Source organism: Notamacropus eugenii, chromosome 6 (assembly GCF_028372415.1).
Source record: "Notamacropus eugenii isolate mMacEug1 chromosome 6, mMacEug1.pri_v2, whole genome shotgun sequence".
In the NCBI taxonomy this organism is placed as follows: Eukaryota; Metazoa; Chordata; class Mammalia; order Diprotodontia; family Macropodidae; genus Notamacropus; species Notamacropus eugenii.
This window is the reverse complement of record NC_092877.1, coordinates 313,870,503-313,891,688: the sequence shown is the minus strand read 5'-3', so window position 1 is coordinate 313,891,688 and position 21,186 is coordinate 313,870,503. Positions and strand designations below refer to the sequence as shown.

The 21,186-nt window shown below is 36.3% G+C and overlaps 1 long non-coding RNA gene across 1 annotated transcript in view; it reads left to right on the top strand.

The window, feature by feature from the left end:
* LOC140509732 (uncharacterized) overlaps positions 1 to 21,186 on the top strand; it is a 63,091-nt gene that overhangs the window by 23,821 nt on the left and 18,084 nt on the right. The window contains exon 4 of the long non-coding RNA XR_011968899.1: positions 9,712 to 9,801. This is a non-coding gene — a long non-coding RNA (uncharacterized lncRNA). The remainder of the gene's footprint in view (positions 1 to 9,711; positions 9,802 to 21,186) is intronic.

Sequence of the window (21,186 nt, the reverse complement as noted above, 5' to 3'; positions counted from 1 at the left end):
ATGGTCATCTTCATGAAGATATCATGTACAGCTGAAAAAAAATGATATATTCCTTTCCATTTCCGTTCAATTTTCTTCTGAGTTCTATAGTATTTAAATTTTCTGAGATTCTATTCATCTCCTTGACTTTTTCTTATTTATTTTATGGTGAAATTTATCTAGCTCTGAGAGGGGAAAGTTGAAATCATCCACTAGTATAGTTTTACTGCCTATTTCATCCTGTACTTCATTAACTTTATCTTTAAGAATGTGAATGCTATGCCATTTGGCACATTTATGTTTAGTATTGATATTACTTCATTGTCTCTAGAGCCTTTCAACAATATGCAGTTTCCTTCCTTATCTCTTTTAATTAGCTCTGTTTTTATTTTTGCCTTATCTGAGATCATGGTTGCTACCCCTGCCTTTTTCACTTGAGCTGAGCATAATAGATTCTGCTCCAGTCCCTTACTTTAACTTCTGTGTGTGTTGCTCTGTTTCAAGTTCTTAGTTCTTCTAAACAATGTATTGTTGCATGCTGGTTTCTAACCCCTTCTGCTAACTGCCTCTGTTTTATGGGTGAATTCATCCCATTCATCATTATGATTACTAAGTTTATATTCCCAACATCATATTTTCCTCAATTTATTCTTCTCTCTCTCCTTTTATCCTGTCTCTCCTCTAAAGTCTATTTTGCTTTTGGCTACTGCCATCCTTTTATCTCCCCTTCCTTTTATCATTGCCCCCCCGCCCCCCTTCTCTTATCTACTTCCCTTCCTACTCTCCTGTTGGGCAAGTTAGATTTCTATACCGGATTGAGTTTATGTAAACACACACACGTTTATACACACACACACACACACACACACACACACACACACACACATATATATATACATGGTTATACACACATATACATATGCATGTATATGTATGTATGGATACATTTTCCCTCTTTGAACCAATTCAAATGAAAGCAAAGTTTTAAAACTACCTGCCCTTGTCCATTTCCTGTCCACTATAAAAAATCTTCCTTGTGTGCCTCTTTTTTGTAAGATAAATTTTCCCATTCTTCTTTTTCCTTTCCCTTTCTTTCAGCACATCCTTCTTTGTCACCTGTCCATCTTTTTTTAAGCTTCATCCCTACATAACTAAGTCATTCCCATGCCCTTTGTCCGTGTAGAATCCTTCTAACTGCCCTAATAATCATAAAGTTCTTACAAGTTATTTGTATCATTTTCCCACATAGGAATATAAAGTTTGACTTTATTGAATCGTTTATGATTTCTCTTTCATGTTTACATTTTAATGCTTTACTTGAGTCTTGTATTTGAAAGTCAAAGGTTCAATTTGGTTCTGATCTTTTTTTTTTTTTAACCAGGAATGCTTGGAGGTTCTCTCTTTCATTAAATATACATTTTTTCCTTAAAAATTATACTTAGTTTTGCTAGGTAGGTTATTTTTGGTTGTAATCTTGGCTCTTTTGCTTTCCAGAATATTCTATTCCAAGATAGTTGCTACTTCACTGTGGTAGCTACTAAATTTGTGTGATCCTGATATTTAAATGGTTTCTTTTTGACTGCTGGAATTATTTTTTCTTTGACTTTGGAGCTCTGGAATTTGGTTATAATATTCCTAGGAGTCTTTATTTTGGGACCTCTTTCATGTAGTGATTGGTAAATTCTTTCAATTTCTATTATACCTTCTACTTCTAGGATATAAGGATAGTCTTCTTTGATAATTTCTTGAAATATAATGTCTCTAGTCTTTCTATAAAAATGGATTTCAGGCAGTCTAATAATTCTCAAATTATCTCTCTAGATCTATTTTCCATGTCAGTTGTTTTTCAAATGAGATATGCCACATATTCTATTTTTTCATTCTTTTGACGTATGACTTTGTTTTAGTGTTTCTTGATGTATCATGGAGTTATTAGCTTCCACTTTCCTGATCCTAATTTTTAAGGAAATATTTTCTTCAGTGAACTTTTACACCTCTATTTTCATTTGGTCAATTCGGCTTTTTAAGGAGGATTTTCTTCAGTTTTTTTTTTTTGCAATTCTTTAACCAAGCTGTTAATTATCTTTTTCATAATCTTATTTCATCGTTCTCATTTCTTTACCCTATTTTTCCTCTACCACTCTAACTTGATTTTGAAAATAATTTTTTTTAGCTCTTCCAGGAATTCTTGTTGGGCTTGTGTCCAATTCACATGTATTTTCTTGGATGCTTTGTTTGTAGCTGTTTTGACTTCATTGTTTTCTTTTTTTTGTCTTGATCTTCCCTGTCATCATAGTAGTTTTTCATGATCATGTTCTTTTTTGTTATTTACTTGATTTCCCTGCTTATTTATTGACTTCAAATTTATGTTAAAGTTGGACTCTGTTCCAGGCATGGGGAGTGAGGAGGGGGCAAGAGCACTCTCCTAAGCTTCAGGTTTTTTTGTACTTCTGATTTCAGAATTAATTCTGGGTTTTTGGTAGTGTCCTTAATCTCTTAGAGTTGCAATTGATACTGCTTCTCAGGATCCCTGTTCCCTTGTGAGCCCCTGCTTATTCTTACCTGAAAGTCCCCCTTTTGTTCTTGAACTGGGCCCCAGTGGGTATAGGACATGGAATTGTCAAGTAGCATATGGTGCTGTGCCCAGTACTAACACAGAGATCACATATGTTCACTTGCTGCGCAGTTGCCAGGTCTCCTTATCATCTCTGGCTTGAGAGCTCATGAAACTGCTACTGCTTCTTTTACCACCACCTAGTTCCACCACTGTTGTTGCATCCACATGGGTTTTAGGCTAGCCCCCATCCCCATATCACAGATCTCTTCTTCCAAATTCCCAAGTTGTACAGGGCTGGAAGGATGTCTCACTCCTACTTTTGCTGGCTCTGTCACTCCTTGTTTTTTTTCCCCAAATTCAATCTGTAAATTTTTTCAATTGCAATTTTATTTTCTATGTTTAGAAGTTCTGGGTAGTTCTATTCCATTATTTCCTTTATTAAAATGTGAAGGGTATTTTTGCACTGTCATATTCTTCTGGAAGACATATGATCCTTAGGTTGTCTCTGTGCATCCTGTCTTCAAGTTTGGTGTGTTTTCCTTGTGTAATGAGCAAATTTCCTTTTAATGTTATTTTTTTTCTTCTCTTCTTCAAGTTTGTCCTTCATGTGTTGTATATTTGCATTCCCAAACTCTTGTTCTCTCTTTTGTTTCTTTGGTGTGGCTTGCCTTTGCAGACACAAAGTCTTTTATTCTATTCATTATTTTTTGCTGTTCAGGACATAAATTCTGCTCCCATAATTTTCATTTCTCCTTATACCCTTCAAGAATATTGTATTGTGGTTTCATGTTTTCTCCAAATTCCATAGGGTCTTCTATTTCATCAACTGTATTCCTGCATTTATTCATAAATGCTTAAACTCATTGACTAGATTTATAACTCATATTTCCTTTTGTTATTAGTATCTTTCCTGCTGATTTCTCTGTTTATGTTCAAGGTATTTTAGTTGTCTTATTTTTTGAAATCTTTGGTACTTTCCATCTCTTTCCTCTCCTCACTTTCCTTATTACTCACTTTCTGACTCCCTCCCCTCTGATAGTGGTTTCTTTGGGGGCCAGATCTGAAAGTGTCCCAGCCTCCTCCCACATTGAGCAATTCATGGTTTTTCAGCTTAGATATCTGCTCCAACTGATTTTTGGGTGATCAGAACTGGCCCCAGCTGTATGATGTGCTATTTTCTTCAGGTTTGCTGGAGTGCTGCAAACCCCATCCCCCCTTCCCATTACATGCATGGTGTCCTACCCTGGCGACCAGTCTCACTCCCTCCTTTCCTCAGCTGTCTGGCCCAACACCAGCAGTTCAGAGCTTTGCAGTACTGGAGCTTCCAGGTTGTCACCCCTGGCAGGCTCTTGCTCCTGAAGGACTTTTCTGCTAGTTTTCTGCTGTAAGTGTAGCATGTAAGTGTGTGTTTGGAAGCAACGGGAGTAATGAAAAAGTTTAGAATTTTAGTTCTGAAGAATTTGATTAAGATTCAACAAAGACAGAATAGAGGAATTTCTGATGATCATTAAAAGTTCAAATGAGGTTATATGGCATGTGTTTTTGTTTTCAACATCACTAACTGAAATAAAAGGGAGAGAATTATCTTAAGGTCATTCTGTGATAGCATTAAGGATGGAGAGTGGGTTACACAAAATGTGCCTCAGTAGAGAAAACAATTCAATCCACCAGGTATTTATAAAAGACCTGCTATACACTCAGCACTATGCTAAACATTATGAATACAAAATCAAAATGGGAATTGTCCCTTCCCTCAAAAAACTGCTGTTCAATAGAAGGGAACAATAGATCTTTTATAATCACAATAGCTAGCATTTATGTAGTGTTTTATGTGTGTTATCCTTTTTGATCTTCACAACAATCCTGTGAGGTAGTAACTATTATTAGTCCCATTTTACAGAGAAGAAATTGAAGTTAAGTGACTTTCCCAGGATCATACACCTGTTAAGTGTCTGAGATATGATTTAAACTCTCATCTTCCTTCTCTAAGCCCAGTGCTTTATCCACTGGACCATATTCCTTCCAGGAACTATGTGTGTTTCTATCATGGGGCTCTTAATCGCATCATTTTTTTTTTTTTATTCTGAGGTGGCAGAAACTTCTTCAATGGCCATTAGCTGTTTCCTCACTCATGCTTTTTTCATAAAGATGCAATATGATATGTACAGCACCTGTCATATGGATTGTAGCCTCCAGCTTCGATACTTGATTTGGCTTTTTTCTTCTGAAAACAAAAAGTAATTACAAACAGTTACATGCTCCCATTCATTGTTAAATAATAGCTCCAAGCAGAAGAGACTTTGAGGTGAAGAAGCACAGGAGGCAACTGATGAAAATTTATGAGATAGTGCATGTAAACATACTCCCAAATACATGCACAGGTGTACATGTAAATGACTCCAATTGCATCCCTAGAAACAAGAGAATTTAATGAATGCATTTGAAAAATCGACATCTTCTGCAATATAGACCAAGTGGTCTCAAAACAACAGTTAAAAAGAGAAAAAAATATGTCAATCAAGCAGCTGTTTTGTTTGACCACTGTTGAACCACTAGGGGGACTGTTTTATTATGCACCTGATGTAATTTTGGGATGATTTAATTATCAACCAATAATTTCTTGAGACTTTGCTATGTGGCAACAGAATAGAAAAGATGCTTGAACTTTTTATAGACACGACCTAAGAAAGGGGTCAGTAATCATTAACCCTTCCGTAACATTCCTGTGTTAAGTTGTATTATGATGGTGGTAGGAGAGAGGGAGGCATGAAGGTTATATGGTATTTTTCAAAGTAGCTATTTTCGAAAGGCAAGCACTTTAAATGATAAAAAGTTTATCTCTCCATCCTCACCCTTAGACCCAGAGTCATTCCCAGGAATGTGTAAGCTAGTCAGAAAAAAAGGAAAGAACTGAAGAAGGGTCTCTTCGCTCTTCTTAGAAAACTCTCATCCTTGACTTTGGGAGTCATTCATAGAGAATGAATGATTGGTATTATAGTGATGAAAAGATTTAATTGGGTTCATGGAACCACAGAAGTGAATCTGAGTTCTAAGTAGGTGGAAAATGTATGTAGTAGTCAAACATTGCTGTTTCCTATCTCTTCTCCATCATTCCTGTTGCATTACCTTGAACACCACATTTTCCTTGCTTTAGTTTAATTTCTGATTACACAATGGGGATATTAATACAGAATAGGATGTGAAGTTGATCAAGAAGTTTGATTTTCTTGAATGAAAGTTACTTGAGTCAACTCCTGATTCTTCAAGGACTGATCATCTAACTGATGAATTACTAGGACCATGACTTAACTCCTTTCACCTCTTTACCACTTGATCAGCATGCTGCTCCATGGTGTCAAGTATATTACACGTACTATTAGGAGTCAACATACTCATTTTTAGTCTTGATTATGTCACTAACTACCTATGTGGTGAGTTGGTGCAAAGCACTTGACTTTGTTGGGACATAGTTGTCCCACTCATTAAACAATGATTAGATTAGAATGATTTTTAAGCTTTTGTGATTCTATTGAAATTTTTTTTTCTGAATACCTTCTTAGTGCATAGTAATAATACTTGAGGAACTATGAAACTTTTCTTCATATTAACATCTCCATCAAGAGACTTCTTGTCCTGATTATACCACCAAATACCTATGTGATGACTTGGTGCAAAATATTTGACTTTGTTGAGACATGGTTATCTCACCCTTTGAACAGTAATTGGGCTAGAATGATCTTTAATCTTCTTTGATTCAATGATTTTTTTTTTCTGAATACCTTCTTGGTGCATAGCAGTATTGAGGATCTATGGGATTTTTCTTCATATTAATACTTCCATCATCACTATTCATTTTTGGCTACTTTTTATAGTTATAACATGGAGTAGGAAGCTAACATTATTGAGAAAAGTGAGGTGGTTAGTGTACCCAAGAATTTCCTTTATTTTGTTTGTATAGAGTGGTTTGCATATTGCCTCCCCATTAGATCATGAGTTCTTTGGGAACAGGGACTGCCTTTTTCCATTCTTTGTATCCCCAGTACTTGACACATAGCAGGCACTAAATAAATACTTACTGACTGTTTTCTTTCTGATGTTGGTCTCAACATAACTGCTTTCCATTTAAGAGAGTGAGGAGACAAGGAAGCAATGAAAGAAGTAAGCCATCATCAGCCACAATGACAGGAGATCATGGAGAAAGGGGTATCTCTGAACATCTTAACTTAAATGTTTTTAGACACTACAAGCTAATTGAATGAAACAAATGATCATGGACTCTTTGCAAAGCTTCTTAGCCCTTTTTTTAATATGCCTTACTGATTTGTTGCTTTGGCTATCAAAGTTGAGTTTAGTTTTTTAAAATTTAGTTGATTTATTTGTTTGCAACCTTCAACAATCACTTCCATATATTTTAAATTTTCTTCCTATCCCCTTCCTTCTTCCCTCCCTCCCTGAGATGCTATGCAATCTTGTATGGGTTCTACACATACATTCTTATTAAACACATTTTCATATTAGTCATGTTGCATAGAAGAATTAAAACGAATGGGAGAAACCATGAGAAAACCAAACCAAACCAAAACATAACACAAGAGAAAATAGTCTGTTTCATTCTGTGCTCTGACTTCATAGTTCTTTCTCTGGAAGGGGATGGCATTTTGCCTTAAGAGTCCTTTGGAAATGTTTTAGGTCCTTGCATTACTGTGAAGGGCTAAGTCTATCAGAAACAGTCCTTGTACACTGAGGCTGTTACTGTATGTAATGTTCTCCTGGTTCGGCTCATTTCACTCAGCATCAGTTCATATAAGTCTTTCCAGATTTTTCTGAAGTTCTGTTTGTCATTTCTTTTAGTACAGTAGTATTCCATTACTTTCATGTACCACAACTTGTTTAGCCATTCCCCAGTTAATGGGCATTCCTCAATTTCCAGTTCTTGTCCATCACAAAAAGTGCTACTATAAATATTGTTGTCCATGTGGGACTTTTCCCCAGTTTTATGATCTCTTTGGGATACAGCTCTAGGCATGGTATTGCTGGGCCAAAGGATATGCATATTTTTGTAGCCCTTTGGGCAAAGTTCCAAATTGCTCTCCAGAATGGTTGAATCAGCTCACAGCTAACAATGAATTAGTGTTATGAGTGGCTGCAGTGATTATGGGTAACATTGTTTTATGCATAGAGGATAAAGGGAGCCACAGTCTTTTTTGAAGGGTACCAGTATAGTGTCAACAGATCAGAGAAACCTTTTAAATCCACCAATCATGGGTAAAATATAATACTGTGCTTACAGGGGTTGATAGAATTCTTTTGGTGTCAAGGACAATACTTAGGGACTCATCAACCCTTCTAGCCCTCTCTATGCGTCCCTGTTCCTCCTTCTATAGAAAGGGCCATAGTCTGGCCAGGTGATATCACTCTGCCAGATAAAGTGGTAATTTTTTAGAAGTCTACGATACCAAAACAGTATTCCCAGGCATCTGATATAGATCTCTGGTTGGCCTTTCACACTAGCAAGTCTTTGCTACCTCTCCCCAAACCATTTTGAAACCCCAAGACCTGAGAAAGGCCTAAAACATGGATTGGCCCATCAGGAGAGGCATTCGGCTCACTCTGAGCTTAACCTACCATAAGATTATGCTGTGGCATAACAGATGTGCTTTGCTTTGCTCTCTGAATTGAACCCAAAATACCCCTTCTTGTGTCAGCAGTGGTAAACTCACTGCAAGCAGTGGGATAGAACAGGAAGGTCTGATCTATGGTTAGATTATGAAAGGTAAAGGAAGGAAAAAGCATTTACATATCTCTGACTACGTACTAGGTACTTTACAAATATCTCATCTGATACTGTGAAGTAAGTTCTATTGTTATCCCTATTTTACAGTTGAGGGAGCTGAGGCAAGCAGAGGTTTAAAATGACTGGTCCAAGATCTCACAGCTAATAAGTGTCCAGGGTCAGATTTGAACATAGGTCTTCCTAATTCCAGGTCTGGTGCTCTGTCCACTATGTCACCCTGCTGCCTTACTTAGGCTGAGTTGCATTGTCAGAACAGACTCATTGAGAAAAGAGAGGCTCTGCCCTTCATTTTTCAGGTGCCTCACCAGGAAGGACTAAAGGGCCCTAACTAGTTAAATTTTGGATTTCAGTCACAAGTAAAATCTTGTCTACCCCTGCCCTCATTTATCTCCCCCAACCCCAGTCATCTCATGAACCAATTGTCAGCTCCTAATTCTAAGTATGTAATCTGTAAGTAAGCAATCTTTTTTATTTCAGAAGGCTATACACTTAGGAGAGATAGAGAAGCATATTTAAATGATTTACTATTGTATGAATTCATTTTTTATTTTAAATTGGCTTAAGGAAAAATTCATAATGTCTGTTTAACATGGGTGGAATGTGGGCCACATTTATATTTTGTTCCTGACTTTTGTAATTTTTTTGAGAGAGCAGAATATAAAGGGAATGGGAGGTTTAGTTCACCTCGCTTATGGTAGCCTCCTTTATATGATTAATGCCTTAGGGCCTACATGCTAGCAAAAGCTGTACCTCCATTTTAAAGCTATGTTTCTTCCATCTCTATTGCTAGTCTGTCATCAAGGCTTGGTCATGCTTCCTCCGTGGTATTTTTTACCATTCGATACCTCCTCTCCATTCCTGTAGTCAGATCCCTAGGAGAGGCTAACTACCAATACGCCTGGTTAGGGTCTAGAAGACACTGATGATTTATGTTTTTAAAAATCTCTCTTCTTTTCAAAAGGTGCCTAAAATATCCTGGAAAAAAAATCATTTCCCCTTTAAGAAGAAACTATTTCTGCCAGAGGTCTTTGGTTAAGACAGGCTATAGCATACAAGAGATGTTAGGGGATAATCTTGGGTCATTCTATGAAAAAGAACTTGAACACAAAAAGGAATAAAAAGTTAGCTGGAAGGAATCATTATGCACACCCACATACATACACATATATACATATGTATGTATATTTTATATACATATACATATATATATGGAGAGAGAGAGAGAGAGAGAGAGAGAGAGAGAGAGAGAGAGAGAGAGAGAGAGAGAGAGAGAGAACTGTTCTTTAGAAGCCTTTTTGTAATTGGGAGGATAATATCATGAAGGCTTACACAGCTTCTTGTGACTTTGTAGAGGGTATACAGTTTTTATTTTCCTTTTCAGATTTTCAGATCTGAGAGAAAAAAGATAAAGCTGCTACAGGAACCAAAATCCAAGTGCAAAGAACTGCCAAATCCTCAGAATTTGATTAAGGTAACAAAAAATGGAGCAGACCTAGGGGAATAATTTGTCATGCAAAAAAGTATGTGGGGAGTTATCTGGGGTTGCCTCAATATAGTTATTTAGGGGAGTTGGTGCTTCCTCTCCATTTACAGACCCTGGAGACCTGGGTTTGAGTTCTGGTTCTGCTGGAAAAAATTGGTTACTTTGGGCAAGTCCCTTGAGCCTAAATTTCCTGCTCCTTAAAATGAAGGTACATAAATACTTTCATTAGTTACCTCACAGCACTATGGAGAGAAAGTACTTTTGAAAACTGTTAAGTACTGTATATATGTGTGAGCTATTATTTATTACAGAGAGACTAATTAGGTAATTAGGGGAGAGCTAAACACTGGCTAGCAGCCTTACAGGAAGTTGGCAGCAGAAAGAAAATTTCAAAATGGCAAGATACTAAGTGCTTGGAGTTGTCAACTGGCTGGCATGAATGAACAGGGTCCAGGGACTTCTCATATTGCTAACTGAGAGAAAGTAACGGAGAAAGTCAAGATTTAGTTATATAACATTTGAACTGGGTAAGTCTAGTAGGGAAAAAAAGGCCCTCAATGCACCTCATTGAATGGCTTTTCTTTATAAAGAGGGAACAGCTAAATCTTTTTCAATTATTTTATTGCTATCTTTTGTTTTTACATACTTCATCTCCCAACATGACCTTTCCTCCTCCTCCAACCAGAGAGAAAAGTAATTTGGCAAAACTAACCAATACATTAACCAAGTCCAGTTGTACGTGCAAAATTCCACACCCATAATCCTTACCGCCATAAAGAAGGACAGGACAGGCATTCTCATATTTCTTCTCAGGGGCAAAGTTTAATCATTAGATTTACATAGCACTGGGCTTCAACTTTTTGGATTTTTTTTCAGTTCTTTTTATTTACATTGTTGGGGTCATTGAGAATATTGTTTTTGTGTCTTACTTTACTTTACATCCACCATGTATCGATTACTCTACAAGGGACTGTGAGTAACACAAGGAAAATCTAAGTTCATATGTCTTCCCATGCTTCTCTGTGGTCATCATATTCATCATTTCTTGTGTCATAGAAATATTCCATTGTATTCAAGTATTATAACCTATTTAGCCATTTCCCACTCAGCTGTAACCTATCTTGGTTCCTGTTCTTTGCTAATAGAAAAGACATGAACAGTTAAATCTTAAGAGTTATTTTAATAAGAAGTTGAATTTGTATGGAAAAACAATACTAAAAATTAAATACACCAAAAAGTGAGAAAAGAATGCTGACCATATTGAGTTATGTAACAGAAAAAGCATTCAATTAGACAGGATAACAACTAATAATGGTGGTGGTGGTGGTGGTGATAGCTAGATTTCATATAGACCTTTAAGCTTACAAAGCACTTTGTGTATGTTAACTTATTTGCTCCTCACCACAACGCTGTGAAGTGAGTGTTATCATTATTTCCATTTTACAAAGAATGGGGATTCACAGAGTTCAAATGATTGCGAGGACTGTTCTTTGTCCTTGACGATACAAATTTTCCCTTTGAACTTCCGTTTCTTCTTCTGTAAAATTAAGGGGATGGCTTAGATGATTCCTAAAGTTCTTTTTGGTTATATGACACCATTTACGAAGTGCTTTAAGATTTAGTAATGCCTAAAGAAAGTCCAACAAGTTGGTTCTACATTATCTCATCAGAAGGCATCCCTGTTCACTTTGTGAAAGATACTAGAGTTGAAGACTCTGGGCAGTATTTATTGGGCTTGTAAACACAAACCAGTTAACTGATAATGAATGTCATAAGCCATCCCCAAGTCCCCCATTCTTCAGCTTTCTTCAATATTCATTTGAAAAAGCATTTATTAGATTCTGCAATGTGGAAAGTACTGTGTAAGAATAGGAAAACAAAAAAGTGTTTACAAAATCTTTTGGGGTGGGGATAGTGAACCCCAATATCAAATGAAAGGAATCAGAATGCACCTCACATCAGGGGTGCCACCTGAGCTTACTTTTGAAGGGAGTTATGGATTCCTAGACTAGGAAGTGAAAATGAAGACCATCTTAGGCATAGGCATGTAGCCTGGAGATTAATGTTGCATGGGAATAAATCTTAGAACCAGATTGAAAAGACCCCCTCCTCCTTTTTGTGGGGAGGTGGGAGAGGGAGGAGATTTTTGCCTTGGTCTTCTGCATTCATGAAGCATCTCTTTCTCAGCATCTCTTACATTCATGATAGTGCTTGAAAGCTTTACAAATGGCTTCTTCTCTTTTGCTTCTGTCAATAAATCTGTGATGCAATAAGGCAGTTATTGTGATCTCAATGCATGACATTTTGGTATAGACTGGGGAGAGTATTTGGCTGAATCCTAGGAGACTTGACCTTTAATCCTGGCTCTGCTACTGTAAACAAGATAGGGTGGGGACTCACTAATAATCAACGTGAGTCCATTTGGGCAGAGAAGTCTTTGTAGGTGCAGCATGAATTGAAAGAGTGAATGAAGCATTTATGAAGTAGTCACTAAGAGGAAAACACCATGCTAAGTGTTGGAGATAGAAATAGAAAAGCACTATGTTCACATATGTTCTTATTTATGACCTCAGGATTCAGTTTTCCTAAAATATTTGCAAATTTGATCGCAGGACCAGAGACCTTGAGCTAGAAAGGACCTTATATACCATCTACCAACCCCCTCATTAAATAGATAAGGAAATTAAGGCCTACAGGGGGAAATGATTTGCCCTGAGTCCCACAGCTTGAAAAGATGAGCAAGGGTTTGAATCCAGGTTCACTAACTCCCAATCCAGGGGTTGCAAGACCCCCTTTCTACTGTATCTTGTGAGGCTGATTTATTATGAAAAACATAGAAATTAAAAAGCCATCATCTTCATAAATACCAAATGCATCCTTGGCAAAAAAGAGTGAAGTTAGAACATCCTCGTCATCACAGGGAATGTTCTCATTATCAGTATTTCTCTTATGCCTGTTGGTATGTACTAGGTCTTTTTTAGGTAATGCAATGCCTGTGAATTTTCCTAAATGCCTTTGCTAAATGCTGGCTCCATGAGACTCAGATCAGTGGTACAGCAAACAAAGAACCATGCAGTGCCTTATCTCATTTTATACGAGGTCTTCTAACACCTAGACTTTGAACACCAGGCCTTCCATTGGCATCTGGTTTTGTCATGCAGATCAGAACCCTCCCCATACACTTGTGAAAATGCAGGCACCATTTTATCTTCAATTTGACAGGAGGAAAAAGACAACATATCTGGATTTCTTCAAGCAAACAGTGAGGGGTGGAAAAGCTGACTCACTCAAAGAGTCAAATCAAGGAAGATGTGTTAAATCCATTTCCTCCTGGGAACTCCGGAGGGGAATACCAGTGAATATGTGCATTTCCAGATGGGAGGAGACTCTTGACTATAGGTTTATGCATGCTTCATCTTTTTGGGTGAAACTTCAAAAAAAGATTTCTGGTTCATAGGCTCAGAGGATCATAGACTAAGAGATGGAAGAGATCTTAGAGATCATTAAATCCAGTTCCCTCATTTTACAGATGACCAAAACTGAAGCCCAGAGAAGGTAAATGATTTACCCAAGGTTACACAGAGAAGAAACAACAGAGCTAAGATTCTAACCCATACACTGACTCCAAATCCTGTCGTCTTTCCACTTTTAAAGAAAGAACCACTTTGACATGGACCTTCAGATAATACAGGCTACACCAAGCTAAGCTGACCAGAAATTAGATAGAAATTAGACTCCCTTGCTAAAGAAGTCATATTTCCATTTTGAGACATTCCCAGAATGCCAAGAATGAGCTCTTATCACTATCTGTGGGGAACCATATCTATTAGAGAATGTTGGCAACGTGATATTGTTTTTTTGAGAATATACCTCTTCTGCAATAAACCCATAGCTTTTGGGGCAAGAATTCTAAATTATTTTCTGGGCATTTTCCAGATTTATTACAATGCAGAATGTATTGTAGGTGAAGTCTGTTTCATGAAACTTTTCCTGGCTTCTGCAACCAAGATATATGTATAATAATGAGAGCTGACATTTAAAATTTGATTTTATGATATTTGAACACCACAGCAACCTTATGAGTTAGGTACCATCATTATCCTCATTTTGTGGATGAGGGAAATGGAGCTCACTCAGAGTCATTCAGCACCTTGTGCAGGGTCACACAGCCAGCAAGTTTCTGAGGCAGGATATGAATCCATACTACAACTCCAGTACTCCATCCACTGTATCATGGTTGCATCTAGTTTCTCTGAAGGACCTGAACTCTTTCAGTCTACATGACACAATGTGGTACTTTAATTGCATGTTGTCTTGCTGGGTTCCCAGCTCTTTTATGTGAGTACTCTTTCCAACCAGAAATTTTAAATCCCTCAGATGAAGGGATCACTTAACATTTTTTGTTGATTACCTGTAGTTTCTTGTACAGCAGTGTACATATGCTAATAAATTCTTTTTGGTAGGTTGATCGATGATAGATAATTCTGTTAGGAAGATAAGGGTTTACGTGTCTAACAGAACTCCATCTAAATTAGGAAGCAAGCATGAGATTACAGAAAGCACTTAGAAGACTTCAGTCCAGACTTACAATTATTAGTTAGATTAGCGAGATCATTACTTAAATTAATGATCATATCACTTAATTTCCCTAAGCCTCCGTTCTCTTGCCAGTTATAATGATGCTTCCGCTACCTCTCTCTAAATGTTGCTATGAGAAAAATGCTTGGTAAACTTTAGATAGAGAGCTGAAAATTACTGTTAAGTGATTAGAGCTTATTTAAAGATTATACGAGTTTTCCAATAAGTACCATATACCCATAAAGTGTGCATGGAATTATCCTTAATGAAATCATCACTGAGGAACAGACAATCTTTCATAGACAATTTTATACAATAATAGATCACATCTTCCAAGTAACATAACTGACTGAAAGGGGAAGAAAAGATTCTGCTACATCTATTGTTTGTTGAATTAAGAGAGAAAAAAAATTAACTCTGGACAAGGAAATATAGCCTAAAAGTTCCTCCACATACAATTTAAAATCACGTAAGATTCTATCTGGCTGTAACCATGGACAAAACTTTTCTGAATGATCTCCTAAGGATCAGCACTAATTGAGGCACAAAGCTGGGAGACTTTTCTTGCTTTTCTAGGCTCTTCTTTACTGTCATAGCTGGAGAACTCGTCCTGTACAAAGTTCACAGAGAAAATACGTCTATTGTTTGTTGACCTAAGACCGGAAAAAAAACATTTAACTCTGGAGAATAAAACCGAGCCTAAAAGTTCTTCCACACACACTTTAATTAAATCATTTAAGATTTTATCCAGTTGCAACCATGGAGAGAACTTTGCTAAATGTTGCTGTTTGTCCTCTGTTCTCAAAGAGGACATTTGGAGGGTGATGTCTTGACTTGTTCTTGAATTGGATTTAAGTGAGGCAGAGCTATAAAAAGTTGTCAGCCTCACTTTCTCCTCTAGACTCATTGGAATCCAATGGCAAGACAAAGTCAAGCTAACTTATGATGGCCCCTTGTCCTTTCTAAATTAAAGTCTTCCCCAGGTCTCAGTTTGTCTAAGGCAATGTCCATTCAATGACTAAGGGCTGGGTAAGAATTGAGACAAAAGATGGGCTGGGAGCTTTTACTGACCATTCAATAAAGCTCGTGTAATTTGGGTTCAAAGGCTCATCAAGTAGCTCCAATTGAAACACAATGTGCTTTTGAAAGTGTGGTTTTTCAGAGATGTATTTCAAAAAAATCAGAAGTGAAAATTGCATAGGACAAAAAGTAGATTATCCTGGCTTTTTGATAAACAAACAAACAAATAAATAATAAAGAAAAACTAACTAAATAAAAGATTTTAAAAATCTAGCCTCTAAAATCTATCCTCAGATAATAGCAACCAAAAATTATATTCCTATGGACAGAGCACTCACATGTCAAAATATGGTTCCCAAAGTGGAGGAAATGGCAGCATGTGATGAGGGAAGGTGGAGAAGGAGGAAGAGGAGGAGGAGGAGGAGGAAGAGGAGGAAAGAAAGAAACAAAGATTCCCCAGCTTCTACTTGAATCAGCAGATTGGGTCCTCAGAGGGCACCTACTACTACTCTCAGGATCTAGAGATAGCTCTCAGAGACTGTGTTGCACCTGCTGTAGGTCCTAACCACCAAAGGTAGTGGTTGTCATTGACAGTTATCCAATAATCTCAATTAGTTTTTACCAAAGTTATTTTGGCCTCCATATAAGGGTGGGGGGAAACTTCTTTATACTTAGAGATGTCCAAAAATAAAATAGACTGCCACTGGAAAGAGTAACTTCCCCATCACAGGAAGTCTATAAGCATGGAATGGATGACCACTTGTGAGGGATGTTGATCAGTATAGGTTATAGCTCAGGTATGGCTTGATGATGGACTCCAAGGTCCCTTCCAAATCAGATTCTCTGACTAGATGATTTTTCAACTCCCTTCCAGGTCTATCTGGGATAAATCAGTTCACTATAATTTTGGGACCTACGGAAAACCAACAAGAAAATGAATTGAAAGCTCATTTAAGTTTAGGGGTGTTGTTGACTGGCATTAACCTGCTGAAGTTTGAGGCAGAATTAGATTGGTCCAGATGGCAAGACATTATTTATCCTAGATCAGGCTAGCTCAATAAAGTAAGCTAAGAGAATTCTTTGCCTATGAAGCCATTACACACAGGGACCACAAAGTTAGTGCTCAATAGAGAGATCTAAATTTATACTTTTCCTGTCTTCTGAATTTGGAGCAATTTAGTACAATATGTCTATTAGGTAGAAGAATTTTGATTTTTTTTTCATTTATAAGACCTCTGTGCCCTTTTAGAATTCTCCAAAGCTGTTGGTAAACAACTGAGTGTTTTGTGTAATTTTCTCAATGGTTGTCTATTTAGAATAGAGTTGAGCTGTTTTCCCAGAAGCTACAAAACAGTCATTGAACATTATTTAAACAACGAAGAACAGGTAGTCTCTTCAATTTGAATCTTTTTATATCTTCATTTTCCTTTGAAACTCGGCTTATGTTTGGGTATGGTCAGTATGTTTTTTTCTGTTGTTTTTACCAGGACCTGGACTACTAGGTCTTTTGGAAAATGACCTGTTCGTTACCTTTGACCTTATATTGTTTTCAAATAACTGAGTTAGAATCAACTTCATGTATTAGATTTCAATAGCTTATGAAGCTATTGATCTTAACTGAATCTTTTAAAACTGGGCAAATGACCTAGATATCTGGTTTTCATTTATTTTCTTGTGTTCTGTGATAGTTGATAAATTATATTTTCTGAGCATTGTATGTTATTCAGTCTCCACAGTCATGTAATTGAGTGACATGTCAGGTTCAGGTGCCATATTTTATAAAGGGCATTAATAAGTCAGGGACAATCAGATTGGTGAAGAGCCTAGAATTCACATGACATGAGGATCAATTGAAGGAATAGGGATATTAAGTTTGGAGAAAAGATCTCTTAGGGGAGCATGATGACTGTGTTGAGGTAGCAGGAGCCCCATTTTTTAGAACAGGGATTACATTTGTATCACTTGGGCCCAGAACCAAGGGCAGTGATAGAAGTTGAAAAGCTTCCTAAGGATAGGAATTATGCAAAATAGAATGTGCTGCCAAAAAAGCTAGTGGGTTCTTTCTCATTAGACATCTTCAACTCTGATTTTATTGAGTGTGATGAAGAAGGAATTCTTTTTCCAAATATGCATTGAATGAGTTAGTCTCTGAGGTTCCTCCCAGCTTTGAAAGTCTGTGAATTATTTAAACTGAAAGGTGATGAAAGCTATTGTCTAAGACTAGGTCTTCAGGATGCCATGTCAAAATGATCCATTAATTCATTTCATATAGAGGAAAACAAAATTAATCAGAGGTTGGTTTACAGTCTTATCTCAGTCCTAGTCCTTCTTGACCTAATTGTTGCGTTTACCTTTGTTGACCACCCTTTTCTCATGGAGTTTGTTCCTTTCAGGGTCTTCAAGGCTCCTCTGTCTCCTAGTTCATCTCCTACGTGTGCCACTGCTCCTTCTCAGTCTCTTTTGCTTGTGTATTTTCAGGTTTGTTTTGGAGCCAGCTCCAGTAGGGGCTTGGAAAAGCCAATAGTTAAATTTTCAGTGTAAATATTTATATTTTGGAAATTGGCAAATACCACAAATCAGAGCTTAACTTGCTATTTTATTCTTTGTTTTGATTTAAGAAAGTAATGGAGAAAATGTTAATAATGCAGATTAAATTTAGAAGTGTGCCCTTTGCTTTCAGAGAGGAAATCGTTAAACATTTAATCTGCTTATTGTTCACATTATGCCCTCTAACTGTGAGTGTTTCCCAAGTAGACTCTCTTCTCTGACCTCCGGTTCCCTAGCCTCCCCCTGCTCCCTTGCCTGTCCTCCCCTCCCTTCCCCTCCCCTCCTCTCCCCTTGTCTCCTCTCCTCTCCTTTTTCCCTTCTCTTGCCTTCTCTTCCCTTCCCCCTTCCCCTCTCCCTTTCTTCCCCTCCCCTTCCCTTCTCTCCCTTCCTTCCTCTTCTCATTTTGTCTTTACATTACAAAATTTCTAGATTGCTTTCACTCCATGAGAACTCCATTGAAAGGAAATGTGAAGTGAATTCCATGTCTGTAGCACACAAGTGTTTTTTTTACTAGCAAAAATCTGTCTTCTCTCCTTCTCACTCCCCACCTCGCTGCAAAGAAATGAAAAACAAATTCTTCGCAACAAACATGCAAAGTCAAATAAAAGAAACTCTCCCTTTGACTGTGTACAAAAATGTGTGTCTCATTCTGTCCCTTAAATCCTTCACCTCTCTGTGAAGAGATAGATAATATGCTTTATCATTAGTTCCCTGGAATCATGGATGCCCATTGTGCTGACTATAGTTCTGATAGCTTCAAAGTTATTTGTTTTTATAGTATTGTTGTTATTGTGTAACTTCTTGTTTGGTTCTTCTTATTTCATTCTTCACCAGTCTATAAAAGTCTTCAAAATTGTTTGTTTTTATAATATTGATATTATAGTATAAATTGTTCTTATGTTTTTGTTCTACTTACTTCATTGTGATTTAGTTCATATAAATCTTTCCACGTTCCTGTGAAATTATCCTTATTTCTTATAGAACAATTGTATTTCATCACAACCATATATCTCAATTTATTCAGCTCTTCATCAATTGATAAGCATCCCCTTTGGTCCCATTTTTTTCCCACCAGAAAAAGAGCAGTGATAAATAGCTTTGTACGTAAAGTACCTTTAATTCTTTCTTTTCTCTCTTTTATGGGCCAAATAGTGATATAGCTGGATTAAAGGGCTTATACTGTTTAGTAACTTTTTGTATATGATTCCCAATTGCTTTCTATAATATTTCTGCACATTCACAGATCAACTATGCATCAATGTACCTGTTTTCCCATAGTCCCTCTGACATTATCTCATTCTTTTTTTTTAATCTTTGCTATTTTGATAAACATGAAGTAGAACCTCAGAGTTGCTTTAATTTGAATATCTCTAATTAGTAGGAATTTGGAGCATTTTTAAAATGTGGCTATAGTTAGCTGAGGTATCTTCCTTTGAGAGACACGTTCATATCCTTAGACTATTTATCAATTGGAAGATAACTCATTTTCTTATAAATTTGATTCAGTTCTTTATATCTTGAAAATGAGACCTTTATCAGAGAAACTCGTTGCAAAGATTTTTTCTCAGTTAATTGTTTCCTTTTGAATCTGGGCTTTATCTGATTTATTTTTGCAAGAATTTTTTAATTTTATGTAATCAGAATTGCAGATTTTCATCTCTGTGGTCCACTTTATCTTTTGTTTGATCATAAGCTTTTCTTCTATGAATATATCTGATAAGTATTTTGTTCTACATTTCTCTAATTTGTTTATGATATGACCTTTAATTTCTAGGTCACAACCCATTTAGAGCTTATCTTGTTATAAGGTGTGAAGGGTTGACCTAAATCTAATTTATTCCCGTACTGTTGTTCATTTTTTTGGGAGGGGTCAGGGAATCAAATAGAGTTTTTATCCTAGTAGTTGTTTGTTGTGTAGCTAATCTATTCCACTAACCTTTCTCTATTTTTTAGCCAGTACTAAATTGTTTTGAGAATTACTATTTTGCAGTATAGTTTGAGATCTGGCACTGGTAGGTCACCTGCATTCCTCCTTCCCTTTTATTATTTCCTTTGAGATTCTTAATATTTTCCCTTCCATATGAATGTAATCATTATTTTTCTGTAAAATAATCCTTTGGTAATGTAATAGGTATAGCATTGAAGAAGTAAATCAATTTAGTAAATCAATATTGTCATCTTTATTGTATTTATTCATCCTACTCAGGAGCAGTTAATAACTTTCCAATAATTTAGTTCTGGTTTTATTTTTAGAAAAAAATAATTTAAAGCTAGATTCATATAATTCTCATGTATACCTTAGCAGGCAGACTCCCATATATTTTAAACATTTTGAAATTATTTTAGATGGAAATTCTTTTTTCTATTTCTTCCTGGTTTGTTTTATTGGTGTTATGTAGAAATGCTGATGATTTCTAGGGATTTATTTCATATCCTAAACATTTGTTAAAATTATTTTTAAAATTAATTTTATTTGTCAGTTTAAGGTTCTTTAAGCATACCATCATATAATCTACAAAATGATATTCATTTCATCTTTTTTGATTATTCCCTAGATTTCTTTTTCTTGTCTTCTCATTATAGTCTGCATTCTAATACTATGTAAAACGGAAGTGGTGGCAGAGGACATCTTTATGTCCCTCTGATTTTATTGGAAAAGATTCTAGTTTCTCTACACTGTATATAATGATAGCTCTTGGTTTTAAATATATACTATTTATCATTTTAAAGGGAGGTCAATTTATTCCCATATTCTCTGTTGTTATTTTTTTATAGCGGAAATAAATATCCCATCTTGTCAAAAGCTTTTTCTGCACCTTCTGATATAATCTTTTGATTTTCTCTTATTAAAATACTTAAATAAGTTTATGTTTTTCTCGATATAAGGTCAATCCTGCATTCCTGGGATAAATCTAATCTGGTCATAGTCATAATATTTGTGATACATTCATTGTTATAGCCTCTTTGCAAACATTTTGTTTAAAATATTTAACATTAGTATTTTATTTAATATTAACAATCTCTAAGGAAATTGATCTGTAGTCTTCTTTGTTTGTTTTGACTCTCCCTGATTTCTATATCTAGACCATAGCTATGTAATAGAAGGAATTTGGTTGAATCAATTCTTTTTTCTATTTTTGCAAGCAATTTATGCAGTATTGGAATTAACTATTTGAATGTTTAGTAGATTTCACTTATGAATCTCTCTGATGTTGGAGTTTTTTCTTT